Source organism: Solea solea, chromosome 9 (genome assembly GCF_958295425.1).
Source record: "Solea solea chromosome 9, fSolSol10.1, whole genome shotgun sequence".
Taxonomy (NCBI): Eukaryota; Metazoa; Chordata; class Actinopteri; order Pleuronectiformes; family Soleidae; genus Solea; species Solea solea.
In genome coordinates, this window is record NC_081142.1 from 12,133,349 (window position 1) to 12,142,207 (window position 8,859).

The 8,859-nt window shown below is 42.1% G+C and overlaps 1 long non-coding RNA gene across 1 annotated transcript; it reads left to right on the forward strand.

Moving 5' to 3' along the window:
* Positions 1-206: 206 nt before the first annotated feature.
* On the forward strand, positions 207-8,557 carry LOC131465910 (uncharacterized). Its single transcript, XR_009241351.1, has 3 exons — positions 207-693; positions 4,744-4,903; positions 8,258-8,557. It is a non-coding gene; the product is annotated as an uncharacterized LOC131465910 (long non-coding RNA).
* The last annotated feature ends 302 nt before the right edge of the window (positions 8,558-8,859 follow it).

Genomic DNA, 8,859 nt, shown 5'->3' on the forward strand with positions numbered 1-8,859 from the left:
TTTTTAATGCAGGATCATCACTGAAACATTTTATTAAAAGACGATAAGTTTTGGGTTAAAAAAAAGTTATAACTTTCTGACAAAACTTGTAAAGTCAGCAATATTTTTTGTTTCCTTTGGTGAAAATGTCACATAGCTCAGATAACTTCTCAGCTTTACAGTTATAAATACACCAACTACTCGCTTACTTCATTTAAAGTCATGCATTCAGTGTTTTACATGAATAAAAGTTAAAGAGTTTGGATCATAAATACATGTGCAATGTAACTTTGAAGTGAAAAGTTAGGTTTAAAAGGTTAGAAGTACAATTCATAGTGTACCAAATTCCCAGTCAGGCATAGTTAGGGGCAGCCACTGCTGCTGTTGGGTCCTAGCTGGGTCCTTACCTGTTTACTAGCACCTGGCTCATGATGCTATAATGTTACTACTGGGCCTAATTACACACTCTGCCAAACAGAGAGGCAAATAGTATCAATTTGTCATTATAATAGTCACACTTCTCCAGAAACGTGTTGGTGGAGTGTGGGAAGTAAAATGAGGAAAAGAGGAAAGTGATATGAACAACAGAAAAACCCAAAATCCAATTCAACACTTAAAATCTCACTGGGACTTTAAGGGAAATAGATTAGCCATAAAATCAAAGAGGAAGATGAAGAAAGAGAAAAACGTGCCAAGATATGTGTCACTGACAAAGTAAGTGCTGTCAATTGTTTTGATTTACTGTATAATTTTCCACCTCATGGTCAGATTGTGATACATTTTTAATTGAAAGTATGTGCGTTTTGTTTGTGGGTCATTCATTTCACCCTGAGTAATCATGTTCATTTGGGGGTTAGATAACTTCTTTATCTGATGTACACAGCCAGATTTGTTCTTTGTTGTGCATTTATTGTTAAATAATTATAAACATTCAGGGATATTTTGCATTTCCTTTGTGATAATGAGCACATAATTCCTTTGTATTGTAAAGTTCATTTGTTATAACGTCAAGGGAAAGTTCTCTATTAGTTTTAGTAACTATGTTTACACTGAAAGAAATATTGATTAACAGCATTTCCTAATGTTTATTATTGCACAATTGGTTGTGTTCTGCTGTTGTTTTAGTTTTGTAGAAACCACGTCATAGGTTAGTCCCTGTAAACAGTTAAACTACAGCGTAGTGCATATCATCATTGCTCCTACACTTGACTGGCACCTGCCTGAGCCAAGCAATGCATTACAATTTTTTTTTATTATTATTATTATTTTAATAAGTTGATGTTCTAATTCTTCAAATTCAATCACCTTAATTCTCCAAACAGTTTTTGTATCATCACTTGCCCGTGGTGAAAACTCCAGGCACTAAATGAAAATCAGTTTGCTTCAAAATGAAAATAAACAAGTTTTATATTTCTACATAAGAGTCACAGCAGGTCAAAGAACTAAAGTCGGTTAAACTTGTTTAAATTCTTCCCATTTACCACACCGAGTTTTCATTTTGCCTCCTGCATTAAAATGTCCGTCTGCTTTCATGTTAGGAATCCTAGGATTCCCGCCAGAATATGTGTGTCTTTGTGCGTATGTGTGAGTAAGTGGGTTTGTGTATTCATAAGATCCAAAACTCAAAATCCAACCCACTCTCTCTCAGCAACAAAATCAGCTCTTGTGTTGGGGCCGCCACTACAAACTGTGTATGAGGGGATTAGGGCCTCCTTGACCGCTCCTTCTAACACACACCCAGCATGGCTGCCTCGATTATGACCGTTAGATACCCTGTAAATGAGACTGAGATGAAAGGAAAGCAGAGTGAGGGCTTTTCCCAGGGACGAATTTGACCACACGTCCAGTAAAAATGAATCTATAATCCAAAACCCTACAAAGGCTGCAGTGGAAGCTGTCCTAGAGTGTTGTGGTACCTTGCTGAGAGAGGCTTTATGTTTCTATTGCCTTCATTGAGCCTGGGAGTGCTATAATAATGATTTGAGACTTTAAAGGCTAAATTAAAGTGAACACAAGGGCAGCTTAGTCTGTGAAGTAATTTTAAGGCAGTTGAGCAAGTTTCTTAATGGGAAAATTCCTCTGAACCCCTAGTGAAAAGGACACAGGACAGGGCTGTCCTCACATCAAGCTGGTACTTTTGAATGAGAAAACAAAGGTTCACACTAAATATACTCACAGACACATACACCACACACATCCAGTCCAGCCACACACACACTCACACACACTGCTTTTACATGGCAAATGGCTCCATGTTCAGTGGAGCTGCAGGCGGTGCAAGGTGATCCCATATTATCCGTGCTGCCTTTACACGGCAGGTGAAAGTGCTGTGGGGCAGAGGAGCTTAATGTGGCTGCTCTCTATTTACCAGTAGAGAGCAGAGGCCGTGTGGCTGGCTGCATCTCAAATAACCCACCATCCACAGGCAGCCCACACAGGCCAAGGTGCGTCAGGGTATGACCACAGGGTCTCAAGGGCTTTAGAGAAAAACATTATAAGTTTTGTTACATCTCATGATGGGTTGATATTGGTGATTTATTGGGTTGTAGCAGTAACTTTTGGCTGTGTTTGGCTAAATTTCCAAGATGTTATTTCATAATCTACTCTCACTGTTAGTGGCCTTATATGTATAGTGTTGGGATAATGGAATACACTTAACACTCACTGGTCACTTTATTGGGTACACCTGTTTAACAGCTCGTTAAACACTCTAAGCAGCCAATCACATGGGGATCACTTGGGGATACTCGAAATTGACAACAGTTATGAGAGTGAAAGGTTGTTTTTTCTCTGTGTGTGTTGGTCCTGTGATGTCTCCAGCCCCTCATGGTCCCTATGTGGAAGGATAAAGCAGTAGAAGATGAATATAGTTAAGTTCCCCAGTTACAGGAATAAGTACATTAGGCAATGATGTGAAAACACTTATTATATTTGGCATCAGAGACAGTTTTAATTTTGAATCTGAAAGTTTCCTCAACACTGAACAGTTACAAAACGTTGCTCACACTGAAATTGGACTATAAGGAATAACATATTTCACAGTGACATTAAAAACATCCCTGATTGAAACCATGAAACTTTTAGAATCCTGTACACTCAACACAAATCAAGTGCACATTTTCATGTGGATTTTACTAGAAAATGTATCCCCTCCTACATGCAGCCCAGGTTTCCCCTCTAATATCCCTTAACTCCCAACTGGAGCTGATAACAAAGCTGCGCAGGATGCCAACAAAGCCCCAGGAGATCCTGAAATATCTCACTACCACCCCCTTTCTCCCCTTCGGGCAACAGAACTCCCTCTCCTGTCAGAATTCCTTGCCTGTTCATCTCAGGACAGACAATGTGCGTTGCAGAGAATGTGAAACTCTGTGCAGATGGGCCCTCGGGGACATTTGCTCATCACATAGGTTTGGGATAAAGGAAGATCTGACGGGAGACGGGAAGGTAACTCAAGCATGGAAAGGAGAGAGGGGATGAACGATCCAGAGAGTCAGTGTTTGGGAAAATAAGACCTGGGTTCAGTTCCCCCTGCACGTGGCTTCCACACTCAGGTGTGCTTTTCTCTCCTCTGGGAGTGTTTACTGAGGGTGTCGGTGTGACTTTCTCCAAGATCTGAGGTCAATTTGCAACCAATTAATTAACAAAACAAACCATCACTATCTTAACTTGAGTGCAAGTCATTTTTCAACAACATTGACTATTTTTAATGAGTGATTCAAATTCTTGGCAACACCAATCTGTAACACATTGGATCATTCTCCTTAAATTTAATAACATTTCATTTTACTTGTATAACATTAAAGCAGTTGATTTAACCCCTAACCCTAACACTTACATTTCAATCTTTTATTTATTTATTTACAATCCAGGTCACAATATTGATTCAGACTGTTAGTTAGTTTTTCATTTTTGAGTAATGTTTGAGTAAGTTTATGTGTCGACTGTTTTTGTGGTCGTTCCCATCATGACACCATTGAACTCACAAGTGGAGACTGATTTGTTAGAGCACATTTTTTGATTTTTTTTTAATATTTGTTTTTACATTAGAAGCTGAATTAATACTTTAACATTTCATGTAGGGTTTCTTGCCATTATAAGACTGATCAGTTGTGAAATGTTCAAAGATTAATTTTCGTATGAACCAAGCCATGACTTTATACAAAATGCCTCTCTTCATATTTTGTTAAACTATATTTTAATTGATTCTGACAAACTGGGGCATGTAGCTGCTGTTCTTTCTTCCACCACAAGAGGGAAGTGTTGAGTGTGAATGTTGACAGTATGAGGACAGAGGCTGCAGAGCAGTCAGTTCAGTTTCCTCCTGAGCTGAACTATATGGATCTGTTGGCAGGAACCAGCCTCTGTTTACATGAATGCAACAAATAAACCATTAAAAGCCAACTTGACTAATATCTCCCAGTCAGGGTGCAACCACCAATCAATCATTCAAATTGATTCAAACAAGAAAGTTAAACATCCTGGTTGACAACTAAGCTCTTGGGGGCTTTTATGCAAGTTTGTTGTTCTCAGGTGTCGGTTATAGTCAAATTGGCGTCTTTTGTTTCTCTTGCAAACATCATTTATTTGTTTAAGCCTGTTTTGAAACTTTAAACCCATTTAGATGTTTGCTCTTACTGTTGGTTACACACTGCTATGTCAAACTGTGTCAAACCCTTTGATCAAAAACTGTATATGGTGTATTAAACGTGCAGTAGCTGTGTGCACCCTGATATTAACACCTCCATTGTTGTCAATTCACAGATTTGGATCGTCATCAAAGTGTGCTCCTCTACGGAGCAAGGCATCCACAAGCCAACTACACCCTTCAGAAGTAAGAAATCCTGTGTTTGCTCCAAGGATTACATTACCACACCAGAGGACAGACAGACCCACGGGCAGACAAACAGCATCACCACCCAAGGTAAAGCCTCCTCTGCTGGAGGGTGCAGTGCATGGTCCTGGATAGGTGCGGGGGACTTCATGTTGTGCCTCTCATTTCAGCAGCACTCTTCCCTCTGGGGACTGTGTTGACTCAGATGGGACGAGTAAACAGAACCGGGGTGAAGACATGTGGGCACTCCATTCTCATGGATCCCTGGTCCTGTGGATTAGGCTAATGCTGCCCCCATGAGAGGGGTGTTGTACTGTGGCCTTCCCTGACAGGAGGTGATGGATTAGGGCTTTGTCCGGGCCCATGTTGGCCTGAGGGACCTGGCGACGAGGGAAGGAGGGAGGCAAAGAGGAGATCAGGACGTGGGGCAGCCCAATCCCAGGATCAGTGACATGTTGACAAGGGATTAGTCCATTTGGTGTGTTGCTTCAGGAGATGAAGTCCCATGGACTGTTAGGGAGAGTGATGGAACGTGTATGAGCACTGCACATTGATGTGAGGTACCATCAGATAAAAGATACCTTTAACTTTTTGCATACGTGAAGCACAGACTCATGATCTTGTGACACAGGTTGTTGTTGTGACTGGTGAAATCATACCTGGACATATACTAATGGTATGACACAGAAGTTTTCAAACTTTTAGTGATGAGGGACCACTTTCAGGGGATAATATATTCCAAGGTAGTCCTTTGTGATCCTAACACTTTTTTGTTTCCCTATGTGACGTAAAAACACTGACTCTGTGACTCATCACCTGCTATTACTTTACAACAAGACAGTGATATTGCAGTGCATCATGTCTAACATCCATCTTCCTGCAAGTACAGAGAAACATTCACCTCATCATCTGTACAAATGACACCACTTTCTCCAAAATGAATCGCTAATACTAATTGTTTTGCTGACACCTGCACCAAACTAAGAGTTACGACTCCTAAGGGGTTCCTTTTTTGAGAACCACCAATATGATACATGTTCCATAAAGATCTGCACATGATTTGTATGCTCTCCATTATGTTACAATTGAAAACCTTCATCAGTGCTAATTTAAAAGCCTGAAATAAATAAAGTGTCAGCAACAGGAAACTGACATGATATAAGTCTCACATTACATTTGCTTCCTTGGTCAGAATGTGAAAACCAGAATGTCTGTTTTTTTATGTGTTCCCTTTGAAATGGCACAGTGGACCCTCCCTTTGCTGTAACTTTATTTCATGCCCTAGTTTATTTCTGGAAACCTCCCACTCTCCTCAGCTTGTTTAGAAAGATGCCTGCCCAAGTGTGGTTTTTGTTTACTTTGCCAGTTGGGACAAACAGTAAAGTGAGTCAATTAAGCATTTGCATGAGGTCTTGAGTACCCCAAGAGAAACCACAAGGAACATTTGGATGGAGGCATGTCGACCCACAGTTGCTGGTACAGTTGAGTAGAGGGTATCTGGAGGAGAATAAATTACCAACACTTGGCAGCATCGCCCACTGGCTCCGACTCCACATCTGGGCTTTGTCTGATGCTATTAGCTGTGAAAAATGAGTTTTGCTCAGTGGTGTTCTGGTGAACGATATCGAATGACATTATTGCGATTGGATTGCAAAGGCTAAACAATACTCTCAGGGTGTCGGGATATTTGCCATTCAACTTTGCGGTTAACTAATACATGTCTTAGAAGATGAGTTTCATCTGAAACGTAAATAAATATTCACACGACAGAGCAGGGAGGGAGTCGAGTGAGACGTGACAGAGAGATAGTGACCGACATGTGGCAAGGAGGCACTGATCGGTCTCTTGACGAACTTGTCGCCTCACCACGCTCCATGTGTCAGAGCCTGGCACTCTGGCAGTGTCGGGCGTGGGTGGCCTCCTGACACGCGCTTGAATGTGTGTGTCACGTCCGTCTGGGCTGATACACACACCCACATAATGACACTGACATGGTGCCATCAGGCCTGCCAGCAAAGCCCAGACGGAGTCCCTGACAAACAAGACCTTTATCTCCTCTGACAGATTTCTCTCAGCCTTCCTCCTGCTTGCTCTTCCTCTCTAAGCCCATCACTCATTGGTCGAGTACAACCACAACCATTAACTAGCAATTTAGGACTCAAAGATTGTATTTATTTTAATTACAACCACGAGGAACGGAAAGACAGCCAAGGGAGTGTGTCCAGCTCTTGGACTTGGTTTGACAATGCACACTGTGCTGTAAATTGTAAAGTACCTCTGTGAATGTCAGTGAGGAACGTGTCAGCCAGTTCTATACAGGCGTCACTCATAGACCCCACTCTGTAATTGCCTGCTTGCTGGAGCTGCAGTGTAATTTTTGAAGTGGCAATGTGGCAGTGGTGTTTCTGACAGAATAAGGGACCAGAGATTTAATGCCCAGTCTGAGCTTTCTACCAGGCTTTTGACTCTCTCTCTCTCTCTCTCTCTCTCTGTTTCTGCTGTATCAGTGAACCTTTTTATTTGTAGCTTCAATTATTTTGCACGGATGCTGCGGCACGAAATATTCAGGCTGCTCTGGCACATGCAAGAAGAGCAGAGAAATTGCTCTGGAGAGGCGGATATAGGCCTGAGAGGCACTCAACACACAGTCTGTACATTTATGGGGCATGAGAGAAAATAATAATAATGATAGTGGACTAAAACAACCAGATTCAGTCAAACTGTAGCCGGTCTGGGTGCTCTTCACATGCTCCACAGTTCCAACCTGCTGGCTTTGACCCAGAAATAATACAGGAAGCCAGTACTAAAAAGAAGACAACAGAGAGTGAAATATGGCAAACTCCACTGTCAATCTAAATACCCAAATATTTTGAAGTTAATGGATGGTAGAAAGACATTGAATGCTAAAGTTATCAATGTCTGTGATGTAATAGGTAAACCTGGAAAAGCCTAATATCAGTGTTCCCCAAACTTTGTATATGAGTACCAACATGTTTATAATTGCAAGCTATTGTGACCCAAATCATAAAACAATAGTCATGAGAGGAAATTTGTGCATAATGTTGCCAAATGATTTACACCACCTAATTAATTGAATGCATGTTATTTAAAACATATATACATAGGTTGGGAAAATTCAGTCAATTTGTTTGAGGACTCCAAAACAAATACTACCAAGCTGAAAGGGGTCATATCACCACCCAGTGAAGCGGAGACTGACGTACCCCCAGACAGAAGTCGAGCTACAACCGTACTAAGCTCGGCTGTTCATGGAATTGTACTGTGGTGTGGTGAGCAAAAAAAGACTACTAAGATCACATTTATGCAGTGTTAAATGTGGAGCAGTGTCATTCATATTCACTGTGAAAGGCCATGTGTCTTCACAGAACAGATGTCTGTCCATTTGCTGAAATCCTACATATTCATACTGGTGCATTCCTGCAGGTGTGTTTGGAGGCAGTGATCTCCGTGTGATGCACCCACTCAGCATAAAGAGGAGCAGGAGGAGGAGGAGGAGAAGGAGGCTGAGTCTTTAGTGACAATAGCCCCCCTCTCGATGCTCTCCGTGGGTGTGGGTGGGGGGCATTTAAAGCCTTTTCAGCCCCTGGCAAGACCCCCCGAAGATGCCCCCACATTCTGAGGATGACTACCTGCCCAGGAGCCCCTCTCTCTGCCCATCTGTCTCCTCCAGAGGCCAAAGGAGGGTACCTCCTCCTACCTCTTTCACCCCCCCTCCCACACACACACACACACACACACGCCCACACACTCCAATGGCTGATTGCTGACTCAGCACTGCATCAGGCTGACTGTGCACATGCAAGGCAGGGGGTAAAGAGTGTCTGTGTGTGTGTGTGTGTGTGTGTGTGTGTGTGTGTGTGTGTGTGTGTGTGTGTGTGTGTGTGTGTGTGTGTGTGTGTGTGTGTGTGTGTGTGTGGGTCTGTGTGTGTCTGTGTGTGTGTGTCTGCGCTGAGGAGAAAATAGACTCCTGTTGATTTGTTGGAGAATGAGTCGGTGTGTGTGTGTGTGGGAGTTACTTGATGGGT